This window comes from Rhinoraja longicauda, chromosome 6 (genome assembly GCF_053455715.1).
Source record: "Rhinoraja longicauda isolate Sanriku21f chromosome 6, sRhiLon1.1, whole genome shotgun sequence".
Taxonomy (NCBI): Eukaryota; Metazoa; Chordata; class Chondrichthyes; order Rajiformes; family Arhynchobatidae; genus Rhinoraja; species Rhinoraja longicauda.
Window position 1 is genome coordinate 8800931 of NC_135958.1, and position 15693 is coordinate 8816623.

General features: G+C 48.6%; 1 protein-coding gene across 1 annotated transcript in view; it reads left to right on the top strand.

The window, feature by feature from the left end:
• Positions 1–15693, top strand: part of LOC144594786 (plasmanylethanolamine desaturase 1-like) — a 101935-nt gene that overhangs the window by 63949 nt on the left and 22293 nt on the right. The window lies entirely within an intron of this gene.

The following is a 15693-nucleotide window of genomic DNA, read 5'->3' on the forward strand; positions in this document are numbered from 1 at the left end:
CTATCACTGTAGAAGTGTGCAAGTGCAGACAAACCTTGTGCTTTGGTTAAAGCTACCTGATCCCAGGAATGAGTAGGTTAACATATGATGAGAGTGTTTGACAGCACTGGGCCTGTACTCACTGGACCTCATTGAAACTTACAGAAACTTACAGTGAAAGGCTTGGATAGAAAGGATGTGGAGAGGATGTTTCCACTAGTGGGAGAGTCTAGGACTAGAGGTCACAGCCTCAGAATTAAAGGATATTCTTTTAGGAAAGAGATGAGGATGAATTCCTTTAGCCAGAGGGTGGTGAATCTGTGGAATTCTTTGCCACAGAAGGCTGTGGAGGCCAAGTCAGTGGATACCTTTTAAGGCAGGGATAGATAGATTCTTGATTAGTACGGGTGTCAGGGGTTACGGGGAGAAGGCAGGAGAATGGGGTTCGGAGGGAGAGATAGATCAGCCATGATTGAATGGCGGTGTGGACTTGATGGGCCGAATGGCCTAATTCTGCTCCTATCACTTATGACCTTATGAACCCGAGTCTCTGGCGCTGTGAGTTGGTGGCAGGCTTGTGGAATCAGAGGGAGCGCAGGAGGGAATGAGAGGGGGCTGTGCAGAGATTACATTGCCATCAACGCCAGAAGTCAGGTATATTTGGACACATGTCCTTCTCAAAGGTCAGAATTTCTTTGTGATATATAGTGCCAAGTGGTGTAGTATTTTGGGGACATGACCTCTATCCTATTACAGTACGTGCATTTGGCAGGACATGGGCGCCCATGATAGTTTATCTACCAAAGGCTCTAAAGTTTCTCATGTTGTTGCCAAACGAACTACATGGTAAGTGTAGCACGTTCCATCGACTCCATCTACAGCTCATGCTGCCTCGGCAAGGCCAGCAGCATCATCAAGGACCAGTCTCTTCCCGGCCACTCCCTCTTCTCCCCTCTCCCATCAGGCAAAAGGTCCAGAAGTGGGAAAATGCACACCTCCAGATTCAGGGACAGTTTCTTCCCAGCTGTTATCGGGCAATTGAACCATCCTACCGCAACCAGAGAGCGGTCCTGAGCTGCCAACTACCTTATTGGTGACCCTCGGACTATCCTTGATCGTACTTTACTGTCTTTACCGTGCACTAAACGTTATTCCCTTTATCCTGTATCTGCAGACTGTGGATGGCTCAATTGTAATCATGTATTGTCTTTACGCTGACTGGATAGCTCGCAACAAAAGCTTTTCACTGTACCTCGGTACACGTGACAAAAAAACTAAACTGAAACTGATCTGAACTGAACTGAACTGAACGTTCTTCTATCACTGGGTCTGTGCCTGGATTTTTGGATCAGAGTGTGCTTGGCTTCTGTACTCTGGAGAAACATTGTAGTGTAGTTAATAGACAGGGATAAACACAAAATGCTGGAGTAACTCAGCGGGACAGGCAGCATCTCTGGAGAGAAGAAATAAATGGGTGAGGTTTCGGGTTGAGACCTTTCTTCAGACTGAGAGTCAGGGGAGAGGGAGATACAGAGATACGGAAGTGTACGGTGTGAAAACGAGACAAAGGGGATTGAGATCAAGGAAAATGTAGAATAGATCATTGTTAGCTGGGAGAAGGTAACAATGACAAAGCAAACAGAGATAAAATGTAAACGAGGATAGTCATACTAGTCGGAGAACTGGGAAGGTGGAGGGATGGAGAGAGAGGGAAAGCAAGGGTTACTTGAAGTTCGAGAAGTCAATGTTCATACCGCTGGGGTGAAAGCTGCCCAAGTGTAATATGAGGTGCTGTTCCTCCAAATTGCACTGGGCCTCACTCTGACAATGGAGGAGGCCCAGGACAGAAAGGCCAGTGTGGGAATGGGAGGGGGAGTTAAAGTGTTTAAGGCACGGAAATCTTTTGGTCGAGGGGGTGAATCAGAAGTGGTTTATTAAACAATATTTTGTGCTGTTGCTAAAATCTGTGTGTGGAATCTTTTTGGCGCCATTGATGGTGTGAAAGCAGTGAATTTTGTTTCTGAGAGGGCAGTTTAACAGAGATGGTAAAAATTTAATGGGAACCTGAGGCACAATTTTATCACACAGAGGGTGGTGGGTGCATGGAACGAGCTGCCGGAGGAAGTAGTTGAGGCAGGTACTATAACAGCATTTAAAAGGACATTTGGACAGGTGGGAAAGGTTTAGAGGGATATGGGCCAGACGCAGGCAGGTGGGATTAGTGTAGATGGGGCATCTTGGTCAGCATGAGCATGTTGGGCTGAAGGGCCTGTTTCCACGCTGTATGACTCTATGACTGTGTGGGGCAAGTTTATTTTTACACAGAGTGGTTGGTGCCAGGGCTACCATACTGCCAGGGGTGGTGTTGGAGACCGACAGGATAGCGGTGTTACGAGGATTTTAGACAGGAACGTGGATATTCAGGGAATGGAGGGATGCGGATCACGTGCAGGCAGAGGAGATTAGTTTAACTTGCTATCATGTTCAGCACGGTCATTGTGGGCCGAATGGGCTGTGCTTGTACTGTTCTCTGTGATTCTTAAGGTATACCAGGGCATAAGCACCAAGTAGTGACTCCAGTCCCTTTCCTCATAGGCTAACTGCTTGCCAACATTGCAGAAATAACGTATTAACTAGGTTGGGCGGCACGGTGGCGCAGCAGTAGAGTTGCTGCCTTTCAACGCCATAGATCCGGGTTTGATCCTGACTACAGGTGCTGTCTGTACAGAGTTTGCATGTTCTCCCTTTGACCTCGTGGGTTTTCTCCAGGTGCTCCAGTTTTCTCCTACATTCGAAAGGCGTACAGGTATGTAGGTTAATTGGCTGGGTAAATGTAAAAATTGTCCCTAGTGGGTGTAGGATAGTGTTAATGTACGGGGATCACTGGGCGGCACGGACTTGGAGGGCCGAAAAAGGCCTGTTTCCGGCTGTATATATATGATATGATATGATATGATAAACTGAACTAGACCAAAGATTCCAAAACCCAGATATTGAGTCAGAATCAGATCATCTGATTTATTTATTTTTAGATTTTTTAGATTTAGAGATACAGCGCAGAAACAGGCCCTTCGGCCCACCGAGTCCGCGCCGCCCAGCGATCCCCGCACACTAACGCTATCCTACACCCACTAGGGACAATTTTTTTTTTTTTACATTTGCCCAGCCAATTAACCTACATACCTGTACGTCTTTGGAGTTTTAGTCCCTCTTTTAAAGGGTCTCAACCCGAGACATCACCCATTCCTTCTCTCCAGAGATGCTGCCTGTCCCGCTGAGTTACTCCAGCTTTTTGTGTCTATCCCCCTTTAAATAAGTCAGCTTTTATCGAATGTGTACGATTGAGATGAATCGCTGCACTGTTAAGAAAATTCAGCTGTTAAATTTAATTACGTGCCGCTTTTCAAATATAAACTAAATACAGGTTTAGGTTTAGTGAAGGTTTCGTGAAACAGTACATGTCATGAAAGCTGTTTTGTGTTCAGTTTATTTTCAATTAGACGTGCCAATTTTGTCTTGGCTACCTCTCTGACAGTAAAGAACACTTGGCTGGCATTCCAACTTCCACCTTCCACATTTGTCAAGCTCAGCCGGTTGTGTTCAATCTTGGAAGTACTTTGAGCACATCTCTCCTGCCCCTTATTGACTGAGAAACCAACATTGGCTACCAGTCACCCACTGGTCCAGATGTAAAACGTGAATCCTTGTGTTTTAATCCGGTTGTAGACCTTCACAACTTTCTTCGATCAGTCCGCCTTAACCAACCTGATCTCCCGGTGGCTCAGCACATCAACTCCCCCCTCCCACTCCCAGTCTGACCTTTCTGTCATGGGCCTCCTCCATTGTCATAGTGAGGCCCACCGCAAATTGGATGAACAGCACCTCATATTTCGCTTGGGCAGCTTACAGCCCAGCGGTATTAACATTGACTTCTCTAACTTCAGATAGCTCCGCTGTCCCTCTCTTCCCCTCCCCCTTCCCAGTTCTCCCACTGTCTTCCTGTCTTCAACTACATCCTTTCTTTGTCCCGCCCCCTCCCCTGACATCAGTCTGAAGAAGGGTCTCGACCCGAATCGCCACCTATTCCTTCTCTCCTGAGATGCTGCCTGACCCGCTGAGTTACTCCAGCATTTTGGAATACCCTTGATTTGTACCAGCATCTGCAGTTATTTTCCTTCACTACTTCCATAATCTGCAACTCCTGGGATCTCCTGCCTTCTTGGGCATTGCCCCTCCTATCACTGTATAACAGGCAGCAACTTTATACAATTCCTCATGTTTTCACGGTTTAGTTCAGTTTAGGGATACTGCGTGGAAACAGGCCCTTCGGCCCACTGAGTCTGCGCCAACCAGCGACCCCCACTCACTGATACTGTCCCACACACACACACACTTGGCACAATTTACAATTTTCCAAGCCAATTAACCTACAAACCCGGTAGGGTTTGGACAGGTACATGGACAGGAGTTGGCGCCGACCAGCGATCCCCGTGCACTAACACTACCCTACACACACTAGGGACAATTTACAATTATACCAAGCCAATTAACCTACAGACCTGTATGACTTTGGAGCATGGGGGGAAACCAGAGATCCCGGAGAAAACCCACGCAGGTCATGGAGAGAACGTATAAACTCCGTACAGACAGCACCCGTAGTCGGGATCGAACCCAGGTCTCCGGCGCTGTGAGGGAGCAACACTATCGCTGGGCCACCGTGCCAAACAAAGATTCTGAAAGTAAAATTAACTTCCTTTCCTGCTCTTAAGACACTTTAAAATCATAGAAACATAGAAAATTGGTGCAGGAGTAGGCCATTCGGCCCTTTGAGCCATTCAATACGATCATGGCTGATCATCCAAAATCAGTACCCCCATTCCTGCTCTCTCCCCATAGCCCTTGATCCCGTTAGCCCTAAGAGCTATATCTAACTCTCGCTAGAGAACATCCAGTGAATTGGCCTCCACTGCCTTCTACGGCAGTTTCTGTAGCTGTCGTTTTCTGAAACATCGGTCCCTGGCCAAACTTTTATCCACTTCTTGTAACATCACTTCCTCTCGCTCACAATCACTTTTTCTTGTTAGTGAACTAATTAAATCAGAATGTGCTGACAACACTTAGAAAGTCAGGCAACATCTCTGGAGAGAGAAACAGAGTCAATGTATCACACTCATTATCCTTTATTAAAACAGCTGCTTCCTTGATATTCTGGATTCCTTTTCCACAGATTTTTTTCCCACCTGATCTCCCAGTGGCTCAGCACGTCAACTCCCCCTCCCATTTGCAATCTGACTTTTCTGGCCTGGGCCTCCTCCATTGTCATAGTGAGGCCCAGCGCAAATTGGAGGAACAGCTCCTCATATTTCGCTTGGACTGTTTACACCCCAGCGGTATGAACATTGATTTCTCTAACTTTAGATAGTTCCTCTGTCCCTCTCTTTCCCTCCCCCTTCCCAGTTCTCCCACTAGTCTTCCTGTCTCCTACTACATCCTACCTTTGTCCCGCCCCTTCCCCTGACATCAGTCTGAAGAGGGGTCTCGACTCGAAACGTCACCCATTCCTTCTCTCCAGAGATGCTGCCTGACCCGCTGAGTTACTCCAGCATTTTGTGTCTACCTTCAAGATCTGCACAATTATCTGATATTGGGGTCACTGATTGTTGAATGATGTTGATTATGAAACTTACCTTGATGGTCTAAGATGCTTTGTACTTGCCCCCCTCCGAATTTGAAATGTTTAAGTGCTGTAGATTCATGGAGTCATACAGCACGGAAACAGGCCCTTCGGCCCAACTTGCCCATGCCGACCAAGAAGCCCATCCTCACCTGTCCCACCTGCCCGCGTTTGGCCCACATCCCTCTGAAACTTTCCTATCCTTGTACCTGACCAAATGTCATTTATATGTTTATAATAGCTGCCTCAACTACCTCCTCTAGCAGATTGTTCCATATACCCACCACACTTTTGAGTGAAAAAGCTTTCCCCTCAGGCTCTGTTAACTCTTTCCCCTCTCATCTTAAACCTATGTCCTCTAGTTCTTGATTCCCTTACTTCGGCAAGAGACTCTGTGCATTCAACATGCCTATTCCTCTCATGATTTTATACACCTCTATAAGATGCACCCCTCATCCTCCTGCACTCCAAGAAATAATATCCTTGCCTGCTCATCGTCTCCCTGTAGCTCAGACCCTCTTTCTATGCCACCCCAGGTGACAAAACGGTGGCGCAGCGGTAGAGTTGCTGCCTTACAGCGAATGCAGCGCCGGAGACTCAGGTTCGATCCTGACTACGGGCGCCGTCTGTACGGAGTTTGTACGTTCTCCCCGTGACCTGCGTGGGTTTTCTCCGAGATCTTCGGTTTCCTCCCACACTCCATAGACGTATTGGTATGTAGGTTAATTGACTGGGTAAATGTAAAAATTGTCCCTAGTGGGTGTAGGATAGTGTTAATGTGCGGGGATCGCTGGGCGGCGTGGACTAAGTGGGCCGAAGGGCCTGTTTCCGAGCTGTATCTCTAAATCTAAAAATCTAAAATCTAAAAAACATAAGTATCATTTTGGCAGGTATCTTTCAGAATGGGTGAAGTGGTGAATTTAAGTCAATTTAAATCCACAGGCAAATACAAAAAAACATCCAGTTCTGATGCAACGTTACAAAATATCGAACAGTACAGCACAAGAACAGGCCCTTCGGCCCACATTGTCTGTGCTGAACACGACGCCAAGACCATCTCTTATCTACCTGCACATAACAGTATAACAGTATAACAGAGCTTTATTTGTCGTTCGGTACCGAAGTACCGAACGAAACTACATAGCAGTCATAGAAAAAAAAAAAAAAAAAAAAAAGAACACAAGACACATGACCCCAACACAAACGTCCATCACAGTGACTCCAAACACCCCCTCACTGTGATGGAAGCAACAAAACTTCCCCTCTCTTCCCCACGCCCACGGACAGACAGCTCGTCCCCGACCGACCCGCACAGTCCCCGCACCGGGCGCTGAAACGTCTCACGGCCAAACCGGGCGATGAAAGGCCTGCGACCAAGCCTTGCGCAGCTAAGTCCCATGGTCGAGCCGCACCGGGCGATGTTAAGCCCCGCGGCCGAGCCGCACCGGGCGATGTTAAGTCCCGCAGCCGAGCCGCACCAGCGGTGAAAAGTCCCGCAGCCGAGCTGCACCGGGCGATGTTAAGCCCCGCAGCCGAGCTGCACCGGGCGATGTTAAGCCCCGCAGCCGAGCTGCACCGGGCACTGTTAAGTCCAGCGGCCAAGCCGCACCAGGATGTAAAGTCCAGCGGCCGAGCCGCAGCGGGCGATGTTAGGCCCCGCAGCCGAGCCGCACCCCGCGCCGTGAGGAAGAGAAAAGTCCCCCCCCCCCCCCACACCCACACCACCACCCCCTCCCACACATACACAACCAAAAAAAATATATAAAATCCATCCCAACACCGACACACAACAAAAAAAGGGAAAAAAAAAAACGGACAGACTGCTAGTCAGCCGCTGCCGTTAGGCGCCGCCACGTAATCCATATCCCTCCATTGCCCGCGTGTCTATACGTTTATCCAAAAGCTGCCATAAACACCACTATCCTACCTGCCTCCACTGCCACCCCTGGCACCACATTCCAAGCACCCATCACCCTCTGTGTAAAATAACTTGCCCTGCAAATTTTCTTTAAACTTTGTCCCTCTCACCCTAAAGCTATGCACTCTAGTCTTTGATTTTTTTCTCCACCCTGGGCGTAAAAGGTTCTGGCTATCTACTGTATTATCAGGCTGAAACATTTAGCATTGCTGCCTAAGCTTGTGAACGTTTCCACGATTTTATTTCAGATTTACAGGATCCAACAGTGGTTTGTTTTTGGTACAAATACACGTACGAATTGTCTTTTGTCTTTTGTCTTTTCATCTACGGTCTTTGATCAGCCATCTGCCGATCATACCCCTCCCATCCTCACCTGTGTTCACCCATTACCTGCCAGGCTTTGTCTGCCCCCTCCTCTCTTCCAGCTTTCTTTCCCTCCCCCCCCCCCGCCACCCCCAATCTGTCTGAAGAAGGGTCCTGACCCGAAACGTCACCTGTCCGTGTTCTCCAGGGACGCTGCCTGACCCGCTGAGTTGCTCCAGCACTTTGTGTCTTTCCACCTATCACTTGCCAGACTTTGTCCCCCTCTTCCTCCTCTCTTCCAGCTTTCCCCTCCCCGCCCCCCTCCCAGCACCATCTGTCTGAAAGAAGGGTCCCGACCCGAAACGTCCCCGATCCGTTCCCCAGAGATGCTGCCTGACCCGCTGAGTTACTCCATCCAGCGCTTTGTGTGTGTGTGTGTCTGCTTTTCGTAAACCAGCATCGGCAGTTCCTTGTTTCTGAGCGTGATAAGTCTGTTGGATTGCATTTGACTTAATTTTATTCCATTCTGTTTGTGTTAATTTACAAGAGTTTTGAGTAGCTAGAGATTCCCTGTGTCACCATCTGCTTGAAAGAAAAGGCAAAGAGAGATATAAAAGCCGTTCACAATTCATTCCAAACACTCGGTGGGGGAGCTGCTGTTGCCTTCATTGCAATAATACTTGCACTTCATCCAAGCGCACTCCAGGAGGGTCATCATTCTGCCATCCTCCCAGATTGTTTGTGCTCACAGCCATCCCAGATTGTCTGTAAAACCTTTCATTTATATGTAATCAGACTTCAAACAAGCAATGCTATATTTTTGCTGGCTGTGAGTGTAGACAATCCTGAACAGCTCTGGTTCCCTTCCAGATCCTCTTGGAAAGATGCACGCAATTAGGCAGCCTGTGAACTGAACTGCTTATTTGTTTTTAAAATTACGTTGGGGCCCAAGGCTAAAATGCAGCAAGATAACAAGGGCGGCACGGTGGCGCAGCGGGTAGAGCTGCTGCCTTACAGCGCCGGAGTACCGGGTTCAATCCTGACTACTGGTGCTTGTCCGTACGGAGTTTGTACCTTCTCTCCGTGACCTGCGTGGGCTTTCTCCGGGTGCTCCGGTTTCCTCCCACACCCTAAAAATGTACAGGTTTGCAGGTTAACTGGCTTGTTATCATTGTAAATTGTCCCTCGTGTGTGTGTGTAGGATGGTGAGCGTGTACGGGGGTCGCTGGTCGACGTGGTCTCGGTGGGTCGAAGGTTCTGTTTCCACGATGTATCTCTCAATTAAACTAAACTAAGCTAATATTGGCACCGCCAGTAGAATCATAGAATCACACAGTATGGACCAGGCTCTTCGGCCCATGCTGAACTAGATGCCCCATCTATCTGCCATCCGGGTACCCACCTATCTGCCTTACCTACCTGTGTTTGGCCCATATCTCAACCACGCCTATCCATTTTTAAATGTTTTTTTCGCATTGTATTTTCCTCTAGCATTTGTTTGAGGTGTGAGAGTCCAGAAAACATTGGCAAAACACAGAGTGTTGGAGTAACTCAGCAAGTCAGGCAGCATCTGTGGAGGGAAGGGGACAGGTGATGTTTTGGGTCGGGTCACTTCTTCAGTTTGAAGAAGGGTCCTGATCCGAAACGTCACCTAATCAGGCCATTCCCTTCCTATGTGGATATCCCATCAGGTGCCTTTACTAGTGTTATTATTCCTTGGATCTCCATCTAGTCACAGAGTCGTGCAGCATGGAAACAGGCCCTTCGGCCCAACATGCCCATGCCGAGCAACATGCCCCATCTACACCAGTCTCACCTCTCTGTGTTTGGCACATATCCCTCTAAACCTTTCCAATCTGTTTTTTAGATTTATTAACTATTTATTTTCTTATTATTTTTTGCTCCATCTTTTGCTTGCTATTATATATATATTTTATCTTGGCTGAGATATATGAATCATCATAATAAACCTAATCACAGTAATAAACCTAAGCCAAAACTTTCCTCTTTTTTAAAACTTTTCTCTCATAATTTGTTAAACAATATTTTTTTTAATCCTAATTTCTTCCAATTTATTTCCTTTCCGTGCACAGTGAAAGCTGTTCTGGGTTCCTTGCTCACGTTAAAGACCCTCCACTGGAGAATATAATCAATCCAAAAATAGTTTCTTTACAGATGTGACCTTTCTGGGGATGGAGGTGCAGGTATAAAGGACTAATCTTTCTTCGACAAAGACCATCACTGCTTAATCCAGCCGAGTCAGCACATTATTACATCCACATTAGAACATTGGCCTTTGACGACGTTTGGTGATCACAGATTAATTAATTTAATTCGACTTGGATGTGCACACTCATGAGTTGAAAAAATAAATGGAAGATTAAATCTTCATGCACAGGGTGGTGGGTGCATGGAACGAGCTGCTGGAGGAGGTTGAAGCAGGTGTAATAACAACATTTCAAAGACACTCAGACGGGTAGGTGGATAGGAAAGGATTAGAGGCTAAGATGGCGCCCAAGCAAGGCGACTCTCTGCGTGCTGGCCCCAGAAGCAGATCTGCAATCCCTCATTACAATCGCTCCACTCTTTTAGACGGTACTTTTGACTTTGGAGATACGGCGTGGAAACAGGCCCATCGGCCCACCGAGTCCGCGCCAACCAACGATCCCCGTACACTAGCACTATCCTACACACACACACACCAGAGACAATTTGCAATTTACCAAAGCCAAATGACCTACAGACCTGCACGTGTTTGGAGTGCGGGGGGGAAACCGGAGCACCCGGAGAAAACCCACGCAGGAGAGAACGTGTAAACTCCGTACCGACAGCACCCGTCGTCGGGATCGAACCCGGGTCTCTGGCGCTGTGAGGCAGCAACTCTGCCGCTGTGCCACCGTGCTGCCAAGAAGGACTGAGAAGGGGAGAACAATGGTGTGTGATTGTTGGGGAATTCATCCATTCAAAATGTGGGAAAGGGAAGGGAAGATGGATCAGTTTCTGAATTCACTTAGCCAGCACCATAATTCTCGTTAAAATACATTTCCTAGTCTTTCTTTTTTGCAGTCTGTCAGTTTTGAGGCCTTTGTTCTCCACATCAGACCCCTTCTGCCCCACTCCATCTGCCCGGGAGAACATTCTCTGACTCTCTACCACTCTTGTTCGCTGCCCTTTGACCTCTTGTCTGTTGGGGGTCACCTCCCTCTCCTCTCCCACCATCTGTGATTGAAATTTCTGCCCTCCTCGTCTCCATATCCCGGAGATAGACACAAAATGCTGGACTAACTCTGCGGGACAGGCAGCATCTCTGGAGTGAAGGAACGGGTGACGTTTCAGGTCGAGACCCTTCTTCAGAACCTTCCCAGTCTGAAGAAGGGACTCGACCCGAAGCGTCGCCCGTTCCTTCTCCCCAGAGATGCAGCCTGAACCGCTGAGTTACTCCAGCATTTTGTGTCTATCTCCGGTGTAAATCAGCATCTGCAGTTTCTGCCTATCCATATCTCAGAGCTTGTTTGGACATTCAAAAACCTTCACAAAAGCCTCTGCTTCAACTGTACATTGGTTCCTCAACTTACATTAACTCTTAAGATAGACAGAAAATGTCTGTCAGTTTGTGTCTATCTTCAGTGTAAATCAGCACAGGCAGTTCCTTCATAAGTTCATAAGTGATAGGCGCAGAATTAGGCCATTCGGCCCATCAAGTCTACTCCGCCGTTCAATCATGGCTGATCAATCTCTCCCTCCTAACCCCATTCTCCTGCCTTCTCCCCATAACCCCTGACACCCGTACTGAACTTCTTAACCCGTTAACTCTTGCTGGGATCCTATTCCTCGCTAGAGGTGTATATTTTGCTTTATCGATGGATATGTGTACAATATATATGGCCTTTTCATTGAGATTGTTTAGGTTTATTACTGTCACGTGTACCGAGGTACAGTGAATAGCTTCGTTTTGCATGCTATCAGGGAATAGGAACCCAAGGGGCAACTTTTTCACTCGGAGGGTGGTGGGTGTATGGAATGAGCTGCCGGAGGAGATAGTTGAGGCATGTACTTTAACAACATTTAAGAGACATTTGGACAGGTACATGGACAGGAGTCCTTGCCGACCTGCGATCCCCGTACACTAACACTATCCTACACACACTAGGGACAATTTACAATCATACCAAGCCAATTAACCCACAGACCTGTACGCCTTTGGAGTGTGGGAGGAAACCAAAGATCTCGGAGAAAGCCCACGCAGGTCACGGGGAGAACGTACAAACTCCGTGCAGACAGCACCCGTAGTCAGGATCGAACCCGGGTCTCTGGCGCGGTAAGGCAGCAACTCTACCGCTGCGCCACCATTTCATGTACGGAGAAGCGCATCGAACAAAGAGAAAGCCCGCAGGCCACATTGGAAAAGTCTTTCACCTTGTGCCTGTGATGGAATGACAAAGGAAGGGGGAGACATGGAACCTGCCTTAATGTGGGCTGGCAGTGGCGTCGTTTGTTTGTTTGAGATATGTAAGTCACATCCATGGAGATTATGAGCTTCTGGCTTGAGTCCAGCTTGTTTATTCAGTAGAAAGAATCAGGATGTAAATTGGAGCAGGGGAGTGTGCTGGGGCTGGGGCTGGGGCTGGTGCTGGTGCCCAGTGTCTGGTGTGGCTATATTTCGTTTGGAGGAGGTGGCGTAAGACGGGCATTTTTCACAGTGATGTTTTGTTGGAAGCAACGTGTCGTGTTTGTATTCTGGTGCTGCTGTGGCAGATGAGGCCCAGTGCCAGCGAGTGAGCCCAGTGCATCTGGCCACAGCCTCCCCCGAAATTTTTGTGTGTGTGTGTGGAGACCGCGATCGGAGCCAGGTCCTTCCTCCCTCTGCTGCGCACGATTCCGAGTGCGGGCCTGCGGGAGACCCGGGGCGGTGGGAACTGGCAGCACCGACGTGACTTAGCAGCGACGTAGAAGGAGCTACATACAATATGAGCCAATTCACCAGGGGGATAGCTTCGGTACTAACAATAGCCACATGCCTCATTATGACCGCGCAGTTTGAAGCGTTCCAAGGAATCCAGGTCAAGCAAATTTTGAAATCTATTGTACATCTTGACAAACATCATCCCGTTTCTCTTAAAGAAAGCCAAAGCCGTTCGCCTTTTGGAAGAGTTATTTGATTTTTCCATTGAACTCCTCTGAAAAGGACTATATATATTTTTTGCTTTCTCCTCCCCTCCCCCCCCCCCCCCCCCCCCCGGTAGTTGTTAGTTTAAGTTGCAACGTGTTGGTGGAACGATCTCCCGCTGAAGGAGAATGGGCGGGCTGCAAGGACACTGTCTACCCCACCCGCCCACTGTGTTGCTGGAGAGCGATTACTGTGGCACAACTTCCATCGGCACAGCCCCCACCAGCTGAGCGGCAGCAGTACAAATAGACCCATTATGCCAGCGCTCTCTGCCACCGCACTTTAATAGCCTGGCCAGCTTTTGGATCCGAGCAACTGTCCCTGAATGGCGATATTTCCGTCGTTTAAATGAAAAAAAAGGCAGCTGTAAGATCATGGGCAGCAGCCCAGTCCCGCCATGAACTGGTTTCTGTGGAATTCTCCGCCACAGAAGGCAGTGAGTGGAGGCCAATTCACCGGATGTGTTCAAGAGAGAGTTAGATTTAGCTCTTAAGGCTAACGGAATCAAGGGATATGGGGGAATAAAGCAGGAATGGGGGAGGGGGGGTTACTGATTCTGAATGATCAGCCATGATCGTATTGAATGGTGGTGCTGTCTCGAAGGGCTGAATGGCCTTCCCCTGCACCTATTTTCCTTGTTTCTATGTGCAGTGCGCCACACTGTGTAGAATATAGTTTTGGCCGCACTTGGACGTAAGGGGGTGCGGTTTCACACAAGGGGGGGGGAGCGGGATTATATCTACTGGCCCATTAACCACCAACAGGGGACACATCCTGCATCAGATGTCCAGCTGTGAATGTCTTCCCCCTCGAGACTCACATCCAGATGGTGCTCTTTGAATCCTGCTCCCACGGGATAATCCCATATGTGCTCGGGAAACTCGTTCACCACATGTTCTTCCTCCCCTCCAGTTTCAAATGGACTTTTGATCTGACCCCCTCCCGTCCCCATCAGCCTCCCCCCCCCCTCCCACCCTCTGCTCATTGCAGGAAACAATATCAGACCCCCCAGAACGTTAAAAGTCTCTGCAAAAAGCCGCCACTCTCTCGCCTGCGGTCTTCTGGAATTCTTTTATCTAGCTCGCAGATGGGAGCGTGGGTGTGATATTGGTGTTCCCATTCCTTCCCCTCGCTGTGCCGACGGAACAGATTTGAATCAGCACACAATATTCTCGCGGTGCCTATCGCTCTTGCCTTCTCCAGGGGACGCACTCTGCTTTCTGAGCAAGGTCGGCTTTGATTGAAGAAAAAGAGCACCGTCTCCTTCAACAGTGCCTGTAAAAACCCAGCTGACTAGCAAGGGGGAGCTTTGAATAAGGCCGCGTGTGTATCCTCTGCCTGGACTAATCAGAGGCAAGAGCCGTCGCCCGGCAAGGTGCAGCTAGCTGCCCTATTGCAACTTAGGACGGGTGGTTGAAATTCCGGACAGCGTGGAGGCCCGGCCAGCGCTCGCTTTTGCTGATGTCCGATCGTTTGGTCAGTCCCGGGAGCTGAAAATAATCTACACGGAGCCTGCTGGGAAAACCAGCTGGAGTGAGAAGGGAGCGGGTCACACAAAATAAAAACCTCTGTTGCTTTGTGATATTTGTTTGCAGCAGGCAGCACAGAGCAAGAGCTCGGCAGAGATGACATTGCCGAACCGTGACGAAAGCACGCGTCTGATGCCTTCTTTACCATTTTAAATGCGTTTTAATTGGGGTGTTTGTTGCTTTCGGCGTGCAGTTCTGGTCTCTGCGTTTTGCAGGAAGGACGTGCAGGCTTAGGAGAGGGTGCAGAGCACGGTCGAGTTGCTGCCAGAGACCCGGGTTCGATCCCGACCACGGGTGCTGTCTGTGCAGAGTTTGCACGTCCTCCCTGTGACCGCGTGGGTTTTCTCCGGGTGCACTGGTTTCCTCCCGCACTCCACAGGCGTAAAGGGTTGTAGGTTAATTCGCTTTGGCAAAATTGTAAATTGTCCCCAGTGTGTCGGATGTTGTTAGTGTGCGGAGATTGCTGGTCGGTGCGGACTCGAAGGGCCTGTTTCCGCGCTGTATCTCTAAACTCTGAACAGAACTACAATGAAGAAAGTAATGCAACTGCTTCAGTGGCACAGCGTCACCAACCGATGGTCTAAAAATGTTGTGTGAATAAAGCTTTAGCATTACGGTCACGGTGGCGCAGCGGTAGAGTTGCTGCTTTACGGTGAATGCAGCGCCGGAGACCCGGGTTCAATCCCAACTATGGGTGCTGTCTGTACAAAATTTGTACATTCTCCTTGTGAACTGCTTGGGTTTTCTCCGCGATCTTCGGTTTCCTCCCACACTCCAAAGACGTACAGCTTTGTAGGTTAATTGGCTTGGTAAATGTAAACAAAAAATTGTCCCTGGTGGGTGTAGGATAGTGTTAAAAAATTGTCCCTCATGGGTATAGGATACTTCAGGTGCAGTCCCTGTTGGACTCTTCGGAAGTGATCACCACAAGATACAAGAAGATACATTGAGCCACACCAGGGATGGTCAAAGAGTTGGAAACACAAAGATTTAACTGTTTAAACATAATTGTCAGGAGGTGCTGGCACACAATGATCTGCAGATGCTGGAATCTTGAGCAAAACCCAAAGTGCTGGAGGAACTCAGCGGGTCAGGCAGCATCTGTCAATGCTTAGTTTTAGTT